Source organism: Poecile atricapillus, chromosome W (genome assembly GCF_030490865.1).
Source record: "Poecile atricapillus isolate bPoeAtr1 chromosome W, bPoeAtr1.hap1, whole genome shotgun sequence".
In the NCBI taxonomy this organism is placed as follows: Eukaryota; Metazoa; Chordata; class Aves; order Passeriformes; family Paridae; genus Poecile; species Poecile atricapillus.
In genome coordinates, this window is record NC_081288.1 from 85,473,577 (window position 1) to 85,494,752 (window position 21,176).

The following is a 21,176-nucleotide window of genomic DNA, read 5'->3' on the forward strand; positions in this document are numbered from 1 at the left end:
CTTCCTTGTGAAAAAAAACCCTTCAAAATTTTGTTTAAATGCTTTAAAATGCTTTAATTGTAATCTGCAAGATTGTTGTGACTTAAACATTTAATATGTCTTTGTGTAAAATAACAGCCATAAGGATCAAATTACTATCAGAAATGCATATGCTATGTATCAACTACATAGGAAAAAACTATTTCTGGAGCTACATCACTGATTAGTAACAAGAGCTGAGTTTCAGCACCTTCAGTTCCTTTGTCTTGTTTATATCAATGGTTTCTTAGGGCTAGGTTTCAGCTGGCAAGCTATAATACAATCTCCTAAACTTAGAAAATACCAATAACTTACAGGATATAATTTATTATTTTTTTCCGGACACTGCTTAAAAATTACTGTGACTCGTGACCTCTGTTCAAGTTATTTAGTGTTTTCCAGTACATATGGTGGGGGGTGGGGATTGCACTTTTTTGTAGGGGTGGGAAGAAACAGGACAAAAGGGACTTACTTTAAAGGACAGAGAACTCAGTGATTTGCAGTTGGGATCTGAAAGTTGATTTGTTGAACTGGGGTCAATAAGGTGTGTCTTGCTGTTTACTTAGAAGTCTAATGTTACCAGATGTTGAAAATCACTATCTGTGATTTGTGTTTTGGTCAGTAGAGCTTTGCAAGATATTAATACAGCTCCTCAACATTCCAGAAATGAAGCACTGCCATAGCATCTTGTTTCTGTATACTGCACACAGCTGAACCTCTGAAAGAATGAACTATCATCATTTCTTGGTATCAAAGTGTCTTTTGACCTAAGGCAAGGTTCACTAGGCTAGCAGCCGGGACTCAGGAGTCCAATAAATGCTGTTCCTGACTGTTGGTGTTAAAGGTACCGAAGACCACTAAATTATCATGGTATTGTTACAGGAGGTTTGATGGTGTATGCTACTAACATAGACAACCCAAACATTGGATCTAACTCCTTGTATAATGCAAACTGTAGACTTCCTAAATGCGTGAATTATTGTGTCAAATAAAGCATTTTTATTTAATTTTGAATTTGTAACTGCCAACTAGGGAGAATCCAGAAAGATCTTTTAGGGTTGGGATTTTTCCCATTAATAGCACTGTGACTCATTTGTTCCTGAGTTTGGATTGAAACCAATAGGAAATATAAAAAATAAGGTTGTCTCTCATTATGCTTATAGACTCAGAATTCCTTTATAGATGAGTGACAATGATTAGATTATTTTTTCTAATAACAGCACAACTCTTTTTAATAACTAAAGTTTCTAATGCTACGTGGCAATGTCAGAATTTAAATTATCATCAGTGTCATTTAAGAGACAGACATTTTGAGCATTTTTGTGCAACATTTTCTTGAATTTACAGTTTTAGACCACAACCACTGCTCATGATTTTTTTTCTACCTTTAGGTTTATTGCTAGTGATACCTTAAAGACCTAGAAATAAAACAGCACGCTTTCGAGACAATGTTAGTATAGGAGGTAATATAATATAAAGGCTGGTCTTTATTGGAGGGCTTCAGGGGCAGATATGGAAAAATGCCCAACCCACATGGGGTGAATACAGTTTCATAAGCTTGGCAGATTAGCATAATTGACAAGAATCCCCAATTAGAAGCACAAGTGACGAAGTAATTCCCCTCTTTTGGTTCCACCTTTTCTGTAGCCCCCCCCCCCCCCTTTAGATAGAAACTAAACTTTGTTTATGAAAATGTGTCTCGAAGAGCTGGTTTCAACCTTGGCTCCCAGGAAGAACCAAGATAGGATAGGGGCCTTGGGCCCCTGGGGTTTGGAGTCTCTGGAATGTGTTTTGTCTTTCTGCCTATCAGGGTAGGGAAAAGTACTAGAGCCAGCTAGGAAGTATATAACTGTACAACAATAGTCTACAGAGCTACAAATATATATATATGAAGGAAATATAAAAGCAGAAATCATTTTGGCAACACTAGCATGAATAAAATATTGGAAATTACCAGTTTTATTCTTTGAGATATGGGGGGGGTTCATTTAAAAAAACAAATGTTTTGTATTTCTGAATATTAAAATACCTCTGCATTCATACAAATCTGTGCTATACCAGGATATAAAACTAATGATTCTATCAGCTATACATAAAAAAATATAAAAGGGTGATGAATCATAAAACTCCAATATCTGAGAGATATTAGGCAACATTGCAAAGCTGATCAATATTTTTTTCCCAGTTATCTAGTTAAAATAATACTTATTAATCCCTTTTTTAATTTAAGCCTTTCATGTTTTAGGAAAATCAGCCAGTAATTTACCATAAACTACAGCTACCTTAGTTTTTTGCAGGACAGCAGCACTCACAAAAGTTCAGCTACAGAATCAAAGAACATTCTTCAGAACAGATAGAGTAAGCTTGGCTTTTGTCCAGTAATGAACTTTCTACAGGGACAATTCTTTGCTAATGTGAATGCTGCTGATTTGAACCGAATCCTGTGAATCAAATTATATGGCTATATGCAACTGCAAAGAGTCAAGCGTCCAATGTGATTTTTCAGTAGGCTTCTGTTACAAGATGACAGCTGCTCCTAGGAATATTGATTTGACTGGAGAGTCCAGCCTGACTCAGTCTAGTCACAGACTTTCCACACTCCATGAATTTTGAGCAGAATCTTCTTCAGAGACTCTCAGGACTTTAGGAGATGCCAAGGAGTTATACTTGCATGACAGTTAAAAAGGATTTATTTCTTTTCTAGTGAAAGCAATGTGCAAAGACATGTCATCAGACGTGTTTCAACTGCCCTCTGAACGATATTCTTGAAATAGTGTGGTGGTTTTAAAGCACTAGCTAAAAAATTCACCAGAAAACGTACTTATCTCTTGCTGAGATATGAATTAGGAGAAGGGTAAAACAGGCTTAAAACTTAAAAGGAATAAAGAAAGTTTATTAACAAAACTACAAGAAGAAACCAGAATAAAACCTCCAGAAACTTTTTTTCCCCACCACTCAACCTTTCTTTTGTCTAACTGACAACATAGAGAGAAAACCTGGTGGTTAAAGCAGTCCCAACATTGCTATAGTCTTTTCATCAGTTTTTGTAGAGAAAAGGAGTCTCCTTTTGTCAGTCTATGGAGAGTTCTCCACAAGAAAAATACTTTTCTCATGGCTTTTCATTCCCCTGATGCCAGCCACCCGGAAAACTCTGCCATCAGTCTTTTCCTCCCATTTCACACCACTCTGATGTGTGTTCATGGGCCATGAACTCAAGGGGTGTCATTTTAAGGATGAGTTATTCAAAGAGAAAAGTTCTTTTCATTTGTCTCTGTGATCATCTCTGGGAACAGAGGTTTTCTCTTTTTCTCTTTGGGGGCCACGAGTCTTCAGCAACTCTCACTTCTCTTTCTCTGTTCCAGCATCTCATGGGATCACAGCTACTTCACCATCTGCTCAGATCTACACTTTGAAATACTTCATTCCCCCCAAAATACTCTTTCATGAATTAAAGCAGTTTTTCAGAACATTATTGTCCATCTCCATAGCCTTACCAAAAGAATATTTCAGCTTATTAAAGAATCTCTTCATTCTCTTCTCATCTGAAGCTTGATTCTTTCCCTCACTAACTGTGATAGTTTATGTTGTCTCTCTACATGTTGATCACCTTCACTTTCTTTTCTCTGGAAAAAGGATTAAATCTGCAGGTCTCATCTGGGTAGTGAAAGAGTTAAAATCTTGCCCAGGTCTTGTGGATGATCACGTGATCTCTGCCGGAGCAGAGGCTGGGGCTGTTTGCGATGGAAGATTTTCGGTGGCTGTGCTGAGGGAGGGTGGCGAGCATTTCAGCAGCCAGGCTAGCACTCCGAGGCAGCACGCCGCGGGCTGATGGCTTCTCCTCCCTTTACTCGGCAGTCTCTGGTGAAACCCAGCAGCGGCAGAATTCCAGCTGAGCCAGAGATCGGCCTGGCCCGGCAGCACAGCTGTACAAGGCTCAGCGGGCTTCCCGAGGGGGCTCAGCCCTTCTGGGAAGGGGCTCCTGCCACTTCACAGTCTCCATCCCCCCGCCCAGGAGTTGCTGGAGTCTGGCTCAGCCACCCTCCCCCCAGGGCAGACAAGGTCGCGGGGGATGGGGGGGGGGGGGGGGGGGGGGAGGGGGGCGGTGGGGGAGCAGGGCTAGCCGGAGTTCTGTTACCTTTCACAGCCAGAAACTAAGAGAGAGTGAGAAACTCTCGGGCTTAGGTTTAAAAGGTGGTAGTCACAGGTTGATCTCACTTTTCAATGGTCAAAAAAGCTGTCAATTTTCAGAGCTGGCCAGCTATTGGCTGGTTCTCAGACAGAGAACTCCCAGCAGCTTCCAGCAGCCTCTCTCAGAGCCCTAGCTTTCGTGGGTGCTCTTTACTTTTTTTTTTCTTAAATGCCAATCTACCACAAATAGGAAAAAAAAGTAATCTATTTGTTCTCTAAGTAATCGTTCACTTCCTGTCAGCTGCACCTTGCTCTTTTTAGAGCTACATCTCCATATCTCCTGACCTAGTGGTAGCTTCTGAATAGAGGCTAGTTGATGCTGTTCTTAAAAACGAGATTCACTTAATAAATTATAAAAAGAATTTAATATAAATAAAAAGACAATTAGGAGACAAAAGAAATAAAGCAAAGGGTTAAAACGGCCGGGTGCCCTGGCCAGTTGCCAGGAACACACCGGGTATTTCAGGGACCCCCCTTTTATCTCCCCCTGCTGTGAGGGGTTAATGCATATTCAGAGGGTGTTCCCTCCCTGGTTCCGCCTTCTTAGAATATGTTCTTGCACAATTTTATTCTCTGCTGGTCAGCACTATTTTTGCTGGTCATCATGATTCTTGCTGATCAGCCTTACTTTGGAGTTTGGTTCCCTTTCCTCTGGAAATGTTCGATAAGGGTATAGGCCCCTCATCCTTCTTTTGAGGGTAGCTGGTCTTCCTGTCTTTCGCTGATAACAGTTTGGGCTCTATTGTTCTCCTGATAACAGCTTGGGCCCCACTGTCCTTGCCCTCTGGGGTTTCCTTGCATTGTACCTAGGAAATTCTTTTAAGCTTAAGACTTGTTAGTAAGAAAAAAGTACATACATAGCTAAAAGTATTTAACATATAAGATTCATCCGCGAAAGCCAATATCACAATACAAATTTATAACACTGTGACATAAAAGTTGAATAGTTTACCTTTAATCCAGTTCATAACATGAAATATTTGGAATTTAGAAGGACATTGTATTTTTAGTTTGTTTCAAGCACCTTGCTATAAATGTTTGTCACATTTGAATGAAAGACAATAACTTACAACAGGGAAGGTGAGAGCATGCAATTTTTAAGGGGGTAGAAATATACAATCACAAAAAACCAAACCAACCCCAAACATATCCAGGAACTAATACTGAAGTGCAAAACCAGGTATTAAGCATTAAGTTTGCCTCTTCAGCAGTAGAGTCTGATCCCTTATACAAGAAAAACAATAATCTAAGATGGTGAATCACTACACGTGACAGCATTGTCTGCCATGAAATCCCTCTACAGGTTCCCACTAAGGACAACAGAGAGAATTATGAAGGGAAAGATGATTCCCCTCTTGTTCTTGTGCATCAGGCTATTCTAAAGTATGCCTTTGATGTGCTTGCTCTTCAACAAATGTTGGGAATGGGAGAAGTCAGAACCTGTTAGCTGTTCATTGATTTAATAAACTGTCTAAAATGATTTTATGAGTGGGATGTCATTTAATCTTTCTCAAAAGAGATATGGCACTTGTTTTAAACTGAATAAAATGGGAAAACATAAGAGGAAGGAAAAATCACTACAAAATCTAATAATTTTTTGTTTTTATCTGAAAATTAATGCAATTATTTAAATAGAAACAATCCCTTAGTGTCATCAAATTTCCTAGAACCCAAATTAAACTTCCCACTAGAGCTGGTCATGTTAATGTTCAAGGAAAATTTGTCATGCTTGTCCATTAGTCAGCAAACAGAATATAATAGATTTTTCCATGTTTCATTCAGCTCTGTAGAAGATATAAACCATTTACTGAGTAATGATTTGATTTTTTAAGCTTTTATTACTTGCATCCTAGTTTTAGGGCCAATTCTAAATCAGTTGCAGTCTGTATGGTTAACCAGTCCATTTTTATTGGTTAACATTGCTAACTTCAGAAAACAGATCACCATAACATATCAAAGTGTGCCGAGGAAGGTTATGGAGCAGATCATCTTGAGTGCGATTGCACGGCACATACAGGACAACCAGGGAACGAGGCCCAGCCAGCATAGGTTTAGGAAAGACAAGTCCTGCTCGGCTAACCTGATCTCCTTCTATGTCGAGGTGATCTGCCTAGTGGATGAGGGAAAGGCTGTGGATATTGTCTATCTGGACTTTAGTAAAGCCTTTGACACTGTCTCCCGCAGCATCCTTCTGGAGAAACTGGCTGCTCATGGCTTGGATGGGTGTACTCTGCTGGCTGGATGGCTGTTGTTATAAATAGCTCACCACAATTGGGTTGGTCAATCAATAAGGCAATTTATTAATTCATTGATAAGGGACAAGTAAGCAGCACTGGGGATGCCGGAAGTCTCTGCTCCACCAACATGTCCGCCTTACCTCTGGTCTCTGCCTCTTTTATAGGAAGTTTCTTGTTGGGCTGTGTCATGCCTTCTGTGCTGGAGTATGTGAAAAATGAAGTTCACTCTCCTGTTAAATTTTAAAAAGGTTTAATAAAGACATTAAGAGACATAAAATAAAGCAAAGAGTAACGGCCGGGTGCCTTGGCATGCTGCCAAGAGCACACCTGGTATCTTTTGGAACACTCTTTTTATCCCATCCTGCTGTGAGGGTTTAATGCATATTCAAACTTTTCCAAGAAGTATTTTGCATGGTCCCTCCCTGTATTTTTAGAACATGCTCCGTACGATTTTTATTTCTTCTAATCATCATTTTATTTTGGCTGGGTTTCCTTTCTCTGCAAGCGGTCAGTGCTGATAACAGTCTGGGCCCCCTCGTCCTGCCGCTGATGACAGCCTGGGCTGCATGTCCTTCCGCTGTCAACGGCCTGGTCCCTGCTGCTGATAACAGCCTAGTCTCCATGCCCTGCTGCTGATAACAGCCTGGCCTCCCATTGTCTTGCCCACTGGGGTTATCTTGCCTTGTCCAGATGAGACATAGCCCTCACGTTTGAAATTCTTCTACGCCTAAAACTTGCTAAGAGAGAAAATACAGCAAAAAGCATATACCATATAACAATTATCCTAATACTTGCGAAAAAGACAATATTACAATATGACTTCACAACAGGTACAAGTCTGGGCAAGCCCAAACATGTTGGCTATCTGCCAAGCATCAGTGGCTGGAAGCCCCCACCAGGTCTGGACAAAGCTCCAACATGTCGCCAGGTTACACTCCTAGCAAGCAGGTAACAGCAGTAACAAGTTTTTACATGTTCACACGAGCCTGCTGTTTCTTTATACATAAAGAGTGGGTACAATTCATAATTCAAGCAATTACATAATGGCAAAAATACATAACAGCAAAAGCTAGCAATTCACAGCAAAGGGATTTAAATAAAAATAATGAAATCATTATGTTTTTCTTTGTCTCATGTCCATGTTTTACTTTAAGATCAGTATTGTTTATACTGATCCCATGGTGTTTCCATAATGATACGAATCACTATGTAACATCTTACACTGTGGAGTCCGGTGAGTCGGCCAGCGGTGTGGCCACTCTCCCCTGGAGAGAAAGCCCATAGGCTCCAGCTTGCCCCACTCCCCCTGAGGGAGAAACCCTAGTTACAATTTTGTGTACCCCATGCAAATTCTATGTATCCCATTGGTTCTTCCCCGTTGCTCTGCCCTGGAAACCCCAGTTGATATAAACCCCTGTTTGCTCTGACTCTGTGGCTTTTCGTCACTGGACCTCTCCAAGGAAGGAGCTGAATAAACCCCCTTGAGGAATTCTATATGAAGGCTCCATCTCTTTCCTTCTGTGTCACCCGAAGAGCTGCATTTCACTCAACAGCCCTTTCCAGGGCTCAGAGCTGAAACCACAGAAGTGGCTGCAGATGTGCCTGTGCCTCTGGGATGTCCATCCCCAGGATACTTCTCTAGGAAGGTTGTGGCACCTGACCAACACCCCAGCCATGACAGATGGCTGGGCCCAAAGAACTGTGGTGAATGGAGTTGCATCCAGTTGGCAGCCAGTCACACATGGTGTTCCCCAGGGCTCAGTATTGGGGCCAATTCTGTTTAATATCTTTATTAGTGATCTGGATGAGGGGATTGAGTGCACCCAAAATTCTTAAAAACGAGATTCACTTAATAAATTATAAAAAGAATTTAATATAAATAAAATGACAATTAGGAGACAAAAGAAATAAAGCAAAGGGTTAAAACGGCCGGGTGCCCTGGTGAGTTGCCAGGAACACACCTGGTATCTCAGGAACACTCTTTTTATCCCCCCCTGCTGTGAGGGGTTAATGCATATTCAAAGCGTGTCCCCTCCCTGGTTCTGCCTTCTTAGATCATGCTTTTGCACAACTTATTTTTCTGCTGGTCAGCACTATTTTTGCTGGTCATCATTTTTCTTGCTGATGAGCATTATTTTGGAGTTTTGTTTCCTTTCTCTTGCAAATGGTCATTGTTGATAACAGTCCAGCCCCCCGTCATCCTTCCTCTGAGGGTATCTGGGCTTCATATCTTTCGCTGATAACAGTTTGGGCTCTATTGTTCTCCTGATAACAGCTTGGGCCCCACTGTCCTTGCCCTCTGGGGTTTCCTTGCCTTGTACCTAGGAAATTCTTTTAAGCTTAAGACTTGTTAGTAAGAAAAAAGTACATACATAGCTAAAAAGTATTTAACATATAAGATTCATCTGCGAAAGCCAATATCACAATACAAATTTATAACAAACCCCTCCTTTTTTTATAAATCATTTGGCTTGAGCAATAATTCTTGTTTTCTAGCTTCTAGCACTCATTCATTTTTTTTCACAAATCAATTTAGCTTCTTCCAACTGATCTTTCACATTATTTTGTTTTCTTAATACCATGATTTTTTTGTTTTTGCCATTCCAGATGTAGCCAATTTCAAGTCTGTAGGCATTTGCTATGCCCGAAAATATACTGGTGATCAGCCAGTTTAAACAGGGGATTAAACAAAGAAGAAATATTAAACCAGCTGTAGCACTGCTACAAGGGGAAGAAACTTAGCTTCTTCTACTACTTTATCCCCAATACATTATCTCACTAATTAGTGGTCATTACTGATTGTCATTTTTGGACTGGCACATGGGCCATTTTTCTGATATCCTTGGCGATATCTAGAATGGCATTTTTATTGTCATTGAAAACAACAATCTTATGTATTAATTTTCTCACAGAACACCCCTTCTATTAGCCAATAAATAGTTTAAAGCCAGCTTACTCTGATATATTGCAGCTCTGGCTTTTCATCTCTGAATGGCTATTAGTTCCATAGCCCCATCTGTTTTATTGGTTATGATTTCTACAACAGCTTGGAGTTTCATAATGCAAAAATTGGGGTTCGATATCCCCAACTTCCATCTTGTGCCCAAGAATGTTTCCAATATGCGTTCAGGGGCCATTTCTCATCTCTCCATTTTTGAGGTGCTCAAAACCATTCTCTTTTATTTCTTTTTAGGACCTCAAAAACCAACACCCCCAATTGATTTGTCTCGTCCTGACAAAAGGAAAAATCCTGGTTGAATCATTCCCAGAGTACAATTCCCCTTCCACTGCGAAGGGAGCTTTGGGTATGCCCTTTTCTCACATATCCCAAAATAAGACATCTGGTGCTTTCTAATAGTCATTTTTCTGTTGATTTATATTTCCCCAAAATTTGGCTATTTCTGGGATTCCAGAGTAAGGATTTTTCCCTGTACTATTACACTGGGAGAATCTCGTTCTATTACCATGTACACAATTTTTCTTTTACTTTCCTTTGGGTCTAATACAGAGTTGGTTTCTCTAGAACTTACTATGTAAAATTTTTATTACCAACTTTATACTTTTTACCAGGAGTATTTCTCACTTCATGAAGAAATTTTCTCCATTTAATTGCTGTTTGAGCTTTGCTTACAGGTCCTGACATGAGGTTAATACAGGTCTAGGTTGCTGTGTTGGCTTTATCTTTTCACTTACCATTTGCTCTCTTACCAAATCTTGCTTATTTCTCCTGGCAACAACTGTGAAGCAAATCCATCTTTTTCTCCTTTTGGGCAGTTGTTTTCTAATCTGTTACTACTTGTTCCTAGATTTTCTGTGGTCTAATATTTTTCCTTTTATGCATACAGGTACTTAATTTGGATGGGTTATAGCAGTGATTATTGATACTGGTGTGGGTAATAAGAAAGAAACCCCGGTGTCTTTCCATGTAAAGCTTTCGATAGCATTTGTAACATGGCTTTGCTGGTGTCTCAAAAGGGAAAAGGATAAGTGACAGAAGAAGGAATAATAGGGGTCCAGTATGGCTTACACCCCCACCAATCCTGCCTATGAGGTTGCAGCTCACAGCAGGTGTTTATATTCTTCTCGGTGGCGAGTTGTAGTGGTCAGTCTGGTCTTGCCCCCTATTTCCTTGTCACTTCCTCTTTTGTAATTTCCAAGCAAATTTCTTTTGACACCTTTTAACAGCAGTTTCTCACAGTTCCTCAGGTATTTCCCACAGTTCCTCAGGTATTTCCCACTCAACACGCACTAGTAATTTCCCATCTGTAAAAAAAGTTATCATTTAAGTTATTTTTAATAGATTTGGCACCTAACACTTCCTGCAATGAGAGGCTTAACTTTGTGAACCACAATACCTATTATTCTCTAATTTAAACACTTATATTTAATCCAGATAGCATGTCTCATATTGGGATGATTTAGACAAGGTATATGATGTGGTACTGATGGAAGTTGTGGTTTTCCCCCCTCTTTTATATAAATCACAGGCAAAAGCAAAAATATACGAGGATTTCCCGACCAAAACAGCCCCAGTCCTCCTGTTTGGAGTGGGAGTTTTCCCCCCCAAGGTGGATATCGAAAGTGTCCCAGAACTTGTCCAGGCAAGACTTGAAACTACTGATACAGGCTTGGTCTTACTTCTCAGTTAGGCGTGATTCTCAGTTTATTCCTTGGATCATTTGGATTGTTTCAGTTCATTCTCACCGGTCTCTGCTCAAGAGTCCATTTGGTATCACTCGGTTTGGGTGTTACAGTCCAGTCCTCAGGTCTTTTGATCTTATTGGTGTGAATCCAACTTCACTCTTTGGTCCAGATTGCAGCTTCTCTGCCTTAATTATCAGTAGTACCTGAAAACGATTTCTTAATAACACAGGGAGAGTGAAAACATCACATCAAAATTTTCCATCAGTATTCTTTAAAATTCTTGGGTTAAAACGAAATTTAACATTAAACTTAGGAGCAAATCTCTTTCTGCGCGTTCAAATTAGTTAAACAAGAAAGGCCAGGTTAGTCTTAACTTCAAATAAATTACATTTATTACCTTTTTATTCTTTGGTTAATATTTACTTGTTTAGCTTCACAAATTTTTTTTTTTTTATCAGTTTCTTAGAACAAACCCCTTCTTTTTAACAACAAGAGTAAAAGAAAGGAAGGGAAAAAAATAAGAGAAAAAAAAAGAGATCTTATTTCAAGAAATTAAACACCTTGATGAGGTTTTCAGAACCTAACAAGCAAGACTGTTTTGGCTTTGGTCCTATCACACCGGTTTGTTTCTCGGCTTTTGTTCTGTTCCTTCTTTCTCATTTACTGCAGTTTTTCAGGCCATTTCTCTCCCCCTCTGCTGCCGCAGCTCTGGGCCGAGCAGGCTCTATTCAGCCGCTCGCTCTGCAGGGGCCCACTTGCGTCCTTGCCAGTCACTTGCGTGCTGACTCTGGGGCAAAGCCCATGTCCCCTCTCTCCGCTGCGCCGTCCCTTCACACACAGGACTGGCATTTTCAAACACTCTCAGCTCCCACCACAGCCGAGGGGCAGAGCCCGGAGTCCACAGTGCTCTGGTCTGGGGTTCCTCTGCTGGGCCAGCTCACTCCTCAGCAGCAATCCTCACCCAGCACCGCTGCCGGGCCAGCAAGCGCTGCCGGCACCCCACACCCCTTGAGACCCCGGCACAGACACGGCGGGTCCCGCTCCAGCAGCGCCCCTCACGAACCGCGCTCTGCACCTTTCACATCAGGTGGGAGAGGACCGGGAACCACCGCTCCGGGCCCTGCTGTTCGCCACTCACAGGGACCGGGTCCTGCTACAGCCGCTTTACATAAAAGCAATAAAACAACACCTAAACCCAGCGCTCCAGATGCTCCTAACATCTCTTATTTCGAGCACAATTCTCACCTCTAATCGCACTTGAAAGTTTCTCTCCTCACAAGCCAGTGCTCACTCTTTGGAGCCAACAAGACACTTTTCGCTCTCTTTCTAAAAATCTTTACAACTCTAATGAAAGGGATCGAAGAGTTCTCTCTCTCTCTGCCACTATCATCTTGCCACTCTTTACACCACATCCCTCCAGAATCTCTACTACACAAATTACTCTGCTTCAGAATCAACTACAAATTCCAACACCTCCTTTTGGGGACCCTCCCCAAAGCCATCAAAGGCGCTAGACACAGAGACCAGTCAGCTAGCCAGCTACCTTTTCTAACTAAAACAAACCTGCAGTTACCATTTTCACTCTCTTGAACAGATCTTCAGTCAAGCTAGAAATGAAGACACAGACATTATTCTTCTCTAAATTTTCTTCTACAAGTACAAAGGAGTCTATCCTCACACAGCTGCTTAATGTGAATAATCTCTAGTGTAACTTTTCTCATGACAAGATATGATCAGGTCTTTTATTTTTACAGGCATTTAGATACATTGACAAGTTTCTGACAATACCTTTATGTTTCAACAGTACTTGCAGCTTATATACTATGAACCATCTATAGCAAGGACCGGTCTTACAATTGTTTTCAAACTCTTCTTTCACAAAATAAGACTCATCTTTAAATTAACACATGTATTTATTAAAATAGACTAAGTTTAGAGTCTTTACAACTCTCTTCTCAATTAAAAACACCAACAATCTTAATTCTAATCTTTTAACTGGGTCCACTTCTGCTTCTGTAATAAGCACAGCTACAAAACAACACAAGAACTCCTAGAGACATGTGCACTCTCTTGGCAAATTCAAAAGAACAAGAAATCATGGCAGTTCTGAGCCTGATCTTCAACTAAACACACCATCACAATAACTCTTTAGCAATCATCAGAGACATGATCAGCATTTCATATTGTGAAAAGAGAGACAAAATAATTTTCAGCAGCAGTAAAAAGATTTACAACAATCCACAGGATTTTGCTTTTAGGCTGGCACTAGGTTCTGCTGTTAAGAACCATGGGCTGTGCCCATCAGCACGGGACACAAACAACATTAGGGTTAACAGCTCTAACACTTAATGACAAACTGGTAAGTTTCCACCTCAAGGAATGAGTACTATGTAAATTACTGTAACTTGCCTTTAAAATTAAAATCAACCACAAAATTCTACGATATTCACTAAAGTAAAGAAATTGGAAGGCATACTAAGAAATTGGTTTGTTTCTCTACAAAATAAATATTGCAGTCACTCAAAAAAAAAACAAACAGAGCTTATTTCTTTTTCTATTTTCTCCCAGGATGCATTTCTTGGAATTCTTCTAAGCACCCCTCCAAACTTCTCTGTTTTTCCTGAAATTTCAAATTTTAAGCACCGACACAGCTTACTGCTGCAGAAGCCCACCGCACAATCACACACAGAATTCTCTCAGAACCCGGGAAAATAAAGGCTTGCAACTTGCAGCTCCCTTGGTTTGGAGCTGATACTGTACGCCAGTACTGCTCCATATCTCACTCACACATCTGGCTAAGAAAAATCTCTCTGAGACAGTTTGACACCAGTTTTTACTCCCGGAATCACAGAACTTAATGTGCCCGAGGTCTCATAAGACCCCGGCCTAGAAAACCTGGGTCCCAGAGGGACTCACTCAGCTCTCTCACCATTTGGCATGTTCCCGGCCTGTTTCACAGCTTCAGGAGGTTCCAGGAGTCACTGAGAGCTCCTCGGATCCCCCTGTGCCTGGAGCAGGGAACCCGAACCAGCATCTGTGGTTCAATCCAGCCTGCCTGCAGCCACCAGAACAACCTAAACACAGCTCTGCGGCTTGAGAGCTCCAAAACAAGTTTAAACAATCCAGGGGCACCAAGACCTAGACGGCCTTTGCTTTTGCCTTACTCAAAATGGACGAGCTGAGCTCATCCCCTCAGGGCACCCTCCGTGCCCGGATCTTATCAGGGTTCAGCCCGACTCACCGCCGGCCAGAGCTCCAGGAGTTCCCTTGCACTCCTGAGGCTGACCCACCACTCCATCTCAATAGCTCGATGGGGAGTAGCTCTGGGAGCACGATCTCCCAGAAAAACCTTTCACCGCCGCCACAGTGGGGCAAAAAAAAAAAAAAAACAAAAAAAAAAACTTCTAAAAAAAACCCCCCAAAAAACCAAAAAACAAACAACTCCAAACGCTGAATCACATACCAGCTCACCAAAGCGACCTTCCCCTACAAGCAGCTCTTGTTGCCCGGGGGGGGAAAGGCGCGAAGATCACCACTAAAGATAACTTTGGCTCTGCTCTGAGACCAGAGCCACTATCCTGCTGAGAACAGATTTGATACAGCACCCCCGTGGCCCTTGGGTTACAAGCCCCAGTTCTGGTTTGCCACCCTGGGGCTCCTAGACAGGGGCTCGCAGGGAGGAAGCGAATCACTCCATGTGTCCCCACCGTGATCCAGTCCCTGTGGAAACATCGACTCGTGTTCACTCTTACTCCAGCACAGCACAGAAAAACCTTTCCTCTTTAGCAGCACAATTCAAAAAAAAACCAAAAAAACAAAAAAAAACCCCCAGACTTTAACGCAACAATCACACCTATTTACGCATTCTCACATCTGTTCATTCAACTCCACCCAGTCACAGCAAGACAATAAGGTGCTCTTTATTTCCCAGTTACTTGTTAATATACAGCCATGGGCACTGTAATATGTCAAATATCTCAAGTTTCTTGGATTATTCCTCAATTTGGCAGTTTTAAGTCTAAATTTCTTGGATTTAATCCTCAACTTGACAAAGTTTTAGAAAATCTACATTTTACTCTGTTTTTCCCAGTGGATTGTGCCAGGAAAACCTTCGGCTCCCTTTCCCGAGGGGCTAACCCCTCCCCTGAGACCCAGTCCCAGTAACCCCGGGGGTATCTTGAAACCCCCGCTTCCCGCTCCCCCAAAGATTACTTACAATCCGTTTTCTTCTTTGGGTCTTCGTGCACAAGAATCATGGAGCAAAAATACCGCGGTTTAGGGAGCCTTTTCCCCTTTCCTTTGCTTTATTTCTTCTCCTTCTTGTCCTCGGGGTTTTGACCTGCAGCCGCTTGGTCCACGCTAGGAGAAACGGAGCGGGGTCTGCTGAACTCAGCAGGGGCGTGCCTGTTTCCCTGTTCTGGATCTCCGGTGGTCCTAGAGGTGAGGTACTTATCGCAGACGAGCCCCCAAAATTCTTAAAAACGAGATTCACTTAATAAATTATAAAAAGAATTTAATATAAATAAAAAGACAATTAGGAGACAAAAGAAATAAAGCAAAGGGTTAAAACGGCCGGGTGCCCTGGTGAGTTGCCAGGAACACACCTGGTATCTCAGGAACACTCTTTTTATCCCCCCCTGCTGTGAGGGGTTAATGCATATTCAAAGCGTGTCCCCTCCCTGGTTCTGCCTTCTTAGATCATGCTTTTGCACAACTTATTTTTCTGCTGGTCAGCACTATTTTTGCTGGTCATCATTTTTCTTGCTGATGAGCATTATTTTGGAGTTTTGTTTCCTTTCTCTTGCAAATGGTCATTGTTGATAACAGTCCAGCCCCCCGTCATCCTTCCTCTGAGGGTATCTGGGCTTCATATCTTTCGCTGATAACAGTTTGGGCTCTATTGTTCTCCTGATAACAGCTTGGGCCCCACTGTCCTTGCCCTCTGGGGTTTCCTTGCCTTGTACCTAGGAAATTCTTTTAAGCTTAAGACTTGTTAGTAAGAAAAAAGTACATACATAGCTAAAAAGTATTTAACATATAAGATTCATCTGCGAAAGCCAATATCACAATACAAATTTATAACACCCTCAGTAAGTTTTCAGATGACACCTAGACGGGTGGGAGTGTTAATCTGCTTGAAGGTAAGAAGGCTCTCCAAAAGGGATCTGGACAAACTGGACTGATGGGCCAAGGACAACTGTATGAAATTCAACGAGACCAAGTGCTGGGTCCTGCAATTGGGTCATAACAACCCCATGCATCATCTTTGTGGTCCTCCTCTTGTACAGAAAATCACGCTATGAAAAGCCAATGTCCCTAAAGGAGGCAGAAGAGTCTTGCAACTTTGAATAAAGGGAGACAGTCCACTGGGGCACATGCCAGCAGGGTTGTCTCTCTCGAGGTTTCAGAGGGCATAGCCTCCTTTTATCCTTGTTGGGGATTGGGTGTCCTTCCTTTTGTTCTGGCTCACCTGGGGAATTTTTTGCCCATCAGTGGTGGGGAAATCTGACTGCTGGTGCTTAGTGGGTGTTTGAGAAACACAGAGTCCAGCTGGGCCCAGGGGGGAAGGGGGGCAGAAAAAAGGGAGGGCGGGGGCAGCTGGGGGCTGGCTGGCTGGCTTCTTCAGCTTCAGAGCAGAACTCTCGCGGAGAGCTGTTGCGGCTGGGAGAAGGGAATTCGCCATTACCCAGATGAAGCTGCTGCTTCTTCTTCTCCTTCCTTCTTCATTTGTGGCCCTCGCACCCCCTGTCCTGCCAGGACATACGGCAGTGCCAGCCACCGCTGTGGAGCTGCTGATACACCTCAGCCACTGGCCCGGGATCTCTGCTCATTGCAGGCATTCCAGCAGGGTGTTCCTCAGAGTCCTGCAGGAGCACCAGGACTGACTGCCCACAGGAGGTTTGTGAAGCAAAGCCTGTCTCTCTTCCATCATTTCCTGTCTCGGCCGAGAAGGCTGTCACGGGGTCCCCGGTTCTGTTTTGTTGTTAATGCTGTAGTTATTGTTGTTTGTTTGCCTCGTTATACGTACTAGTAAAGAACTGTTATTCCTATCCCCAGATCTCTGCCTGAGAGCCCCTTGATTTTCAGAATTATAATAATTTGGAGGGAGGGGGTCTACATTTTCATTCCAAGGGAGGATCCTGCTCTCCCTGGCAGACACCTGTCTTCCAAAACAAGACAATCCTAAACTCCCGGCCGCATGTTGCCCTCTTCCTTTCCCCATTGGCTGAGGTACTAGGAAGGTACAGACTTCCAGAACCACCTACCACATATCCCCCTATAGCAATGTATCTGAACAACTTAGGCCATAGTGTGCTCCAGCCAAACCATCTGTAGAATTTCTTATCAGACCCTCTGGAATTCGTCCAGGTTGCTGAGACATAAACTGTTTTAAAGTAAGAAAGAAGAGGCTGAGAAACAAACATAAGACCACAAGAACCAGATAACAGGGGATGGTCAAACACCTGGACTGTCACCAATCACATATCCTGAGAAGTGCGTGCTGAACGCGTGGACAGAATAGAGGCACCAGTCAAGAAATGCGTGATCGGCGTGTGCAGTAGTTTTAGAATCTATAAGTAAGTGCATAATGTAAACAATAAACGGCTTCTGCGTAATCATATTGGTTCGTTGTTCAGAGGTCCTGAGCTCCCGCATGCTTATGACCCGGTGACGTGATCATAGCGCCGTGATTATGAAGCAGGCCGGAGCCTTTGAACTTTGAAGGGGGTCCTGCAGAGTGAAAAGCTGGTTGAAGACTACCACGGCTAGACTGCAGTGGGGAGAGTCAAAGGACAGCTCCACACAGAGTCGGGAGGGAGGCTCCTGGGAGAAAAGCTCCGGAAAAAAAGAAATACGCAGACGCTGCAGCAGGTATATCAGAAAAGGTGAGCGACCGGGGAGCTGGAGAGAATGGGAAAGGCTTTTTCAAAAGGAGACCAGGCCATGCTAAATATCGTCCAGCATATTCTCACTTAAGAAAGCAATTAAATATGACCCAGAAGTCTTAAAAAGACTGTTAAAATGGGGTCAGGAGAGAGGATTTTTTGCCACCCCCAGTAGTGTTTTCGACACTCTCGAGTGGGAAAGGATGGGAGTGATTCTCTGGGATGCCCTGAGTAATGGGTCAACAGAAAACAGGGGACTTAGCACAGCGTGGCAGTCAATGCTTACGGTGCTAAGGCAGTTAAAAGCAGAAAAAACAGCTGCGGCAGGAGCGGCGGCTGCATTAGAGCCAGACCAGCCCGCGGCTACACCTCTGACATTTGCACGAGAATTCTTTGCGGGGGGAGGAACCTATTATACCGTCCTTACCTTCTGCACCCCCGGAGCTGGAGCTACAGGCTCAACAGGCAGTTTAAGACTAACAATGCTGAGCAAAAGCCCATGCCGGCTCTGCAGCCCGCACCCAAACCAGAGAAAATGGAAGTAGATATGCAGTTTCCTCCACCGGCACAGAGATTACCCACGGGGTGCCCCGTGGTATCCCCTGAAGAGTTAACAATAGCAGCAGGGGGTGAGTCTTTCCCCCACTTCTCCCTTCGCCACCCGATTCTCCTCTGCCTGACTGAGGCGGGTATTCAAATATGGATTGCGGGTATTCACATGCAGAACGCTTGCGCCGCTTTGAAGAGGAAGAACGTAGGCATCAGCAGAGAGAATTAGCTGAGCTCAGGACTTTGATAGATCAACAAATAAGGGAAAGAGAAAAAAACAGATGTATGCTGATAGCGGAAGGGAGAAGGAATGAGGGATCAGTCGTGAGATCAGCTTATCGCAGTATTGATTCTCAGGACCGTAATGGCTGTGAGGACAGCAGAGCCCGGTTTTCCGAAGGTGGTAGCCCCAACAGAAGGCCTGCCCGCCCTGTGATTCCTAAGGATGAAGCAGTTTGGCCGGCAGAGAGGAGAAAACAGCAAGAGCGAGAAGCTGAAAGGGAGAAAGTGCAGCGGGACCTAGATTACGATCGGAATCGTGGTATGCGAAGAATGTCTGATCCTCCGATTCAACTCAACCACCAGGAGCGTACGCGTCAGCGGAAGGAGAAGCCCGGAGCGTAGTTTCCACAGCCGCTCTGCGTCCGATAACGATCCAGCTCAGCAGTGGCAGGGAATTATACGGGAAGCCCTGATCGAGGGTGAGTTTATTCCGCAAGCGTTCCCGGTAATCTCTGCCCCCGGTAACCCGAACCAACACCAGTGGGTGGGACTGGATTGAAAGCTTGTCAGAGAGGGGCAAAAAGCTGTAATGCAGTATGGACTAACTAATCCTTACGTACAGACCTTGCTGGATCACATTTTTACTAGCGGTTTAATGGCTCCGTTTGATTGTAAAAAGCTGGCAGACAGCTTTTTGAAACCCACACAGACTGCTGTGGCAAGCAGATTGGGAAAGACGGGCGGATACTGCCGTGGCTGAAAATCTTGGGCTCCCTCAAGGGGACCCGCGGCAGTTTGCCACCCCTGACATACTATTGGGGAGAGGGCCTTTTGTTGATCCACAAGCTCAGGCACGGTTACATACAGCAATTTTGCAGCAGTCGCAGAAGCTAGCACTGGAAGCATTCCATTCTGTTCCAGACATGGGAGTCCTGTCATTATCCTATACAACTATTAAGCAAGAAGCAAAGGAGACTTTCATGAGTTTTCTAGATCGTCTTAGAGGTGCAATTGATCAAGTTCTGGGTATGTCTCCAGAGGTAAAAACCACTTTAGGTATGCAGCTGGCAGTAGAGAATGCGAATTCCACCTTGTCCTGGGGTGACTTTATGATGCTTGTATCCCCAATCGTCTGTTCTGTTTATGTTACATATTAAGTTCTGCACCTTTAAGACTGGTTCCGAGAGCAAAGAGGGAGAAAGAAGAAGCACACAGTTTGTGCTCAGAAACTACTCACTCCCCCGCATGTTTTCTCTGGAATGCGTTGTCTGCAGCACAGACAGACAGCAGGACAGAGCTCTCCTTTGCTTTTAGTTAGTTTTTAGCTAGCTGAGGCAGAGAAGTTCCCCGGACTCTTTTTTTTTTTTCCTTTTTTCTTGGATGTGTTCAAATCTTATCTGGACTGAAAACCCAGAAAAACCCCGGGAGCTCAAATCTGTGGCCCACTGGGGCCTGGGCATTGGCACTTTCCAGTGCCGGAAGGACTGATAAGAGACTGAGCGAGCCAAGCAACACGACATGAAAAGGACTTTTCTGGATTTTCCATCTCATTGAAGAGCGAGAGGTTTTATTGTTTATTATTATTCAATTTCTGTTAAATAAACAAGGGTTTTTCCACTTTTCTCCAAGGAAATATTTTCCCCAAACCAATTGGGGAAGGGTCCGCTTAAATTTGCTTTCTGGAGGGACCCCATTCAGAGGTTTTCTCCCAAATTTGCCCTAAACCAGGACACACTTGTATGAGAATCTTGCAGTCTTTGCCACGTACTGCCACTTTAATAGATATGATTGAGGCTTGTTCTAGGGTTGGAACTCCCGAGGAAAAAGCCATTTACCTAGCAGAAGTGATTGCAATTGCTCTTAAACCATTGGTTCAACAAGGAAAAAGTAATTCTGGTCCAAAATGTTTTAACTATGGTAAAACTGGCCACTTTAAAACTAAGTGCCGAGTTAAAGTCGTAAAGAAAAGTAAGGCAACAGCGGCATCTACTGGTTCCTCAGGAAACTGCAACAGATGTGACAAATTTGGGCACCGGGCCAGCGAGTGCAGGTTGAGATGCAAAAAAGATGGAACACCATTGGGAAACGAGGGACAGATCGCGAAAGGGGAACGCGCAATGACACAAATGTTCCCTCACCACCAGGCGGCTGCCTGGACATCCTCCACTCAGCAACAGCAGGAAACGCAACCATGGACTTGGACACTGCAATAGAAATAACCCTGAAGAACAATGATGTACAAGTCATTCCATCAACAGCACGTGGACCTTTGGTCATGGACTTAGTACCCTATTGATAGGGAGATCATCCACATCAAAGCAAGGCATTTTTGTTTTGCCCGGACTAATTGATGCAGATTATTTAGGCAATATTGGGGTAATGGTGCAAACATTGAGACCACCCATCCACATTCCAAAAGGCACCTGAATAG

The 21,176-nt window shown here is 43.2% G+C and overlaps 2 long non-coding RNA genes across 2 annotated transcripts in view; one reads left to right on the forward strand and one right to left on the reverse strand.

The window, feature by feature from the left end:
- The window catches only part of LOC131592520 (uncharacterized), a 189,138-nt gene that overhangs the window by 148,417 nt on the left and 19,545 nt on the right, over positions 1-21,176 (forward strand). The gene's annotated exons all lie outside the window — the stretch shown is intronic.
- Positions 1-21,176, reverse strand: part of LOC131592523 (uncharacterized) — a 101,696-nt gene that overhangs the window by 42,904 nt on the left and 37,616 nt on the right. Inside the window, exon 2 of the long non-coding RNA XR_009280643.1 lies at positions 10,011-10,910. This is a non-coding gene — a long non-coding RNA (uncharacterized LOC131592523). The remainder of the gene's footprint in view (positions 1-10,010; positions 10,911-21,176) is intronic.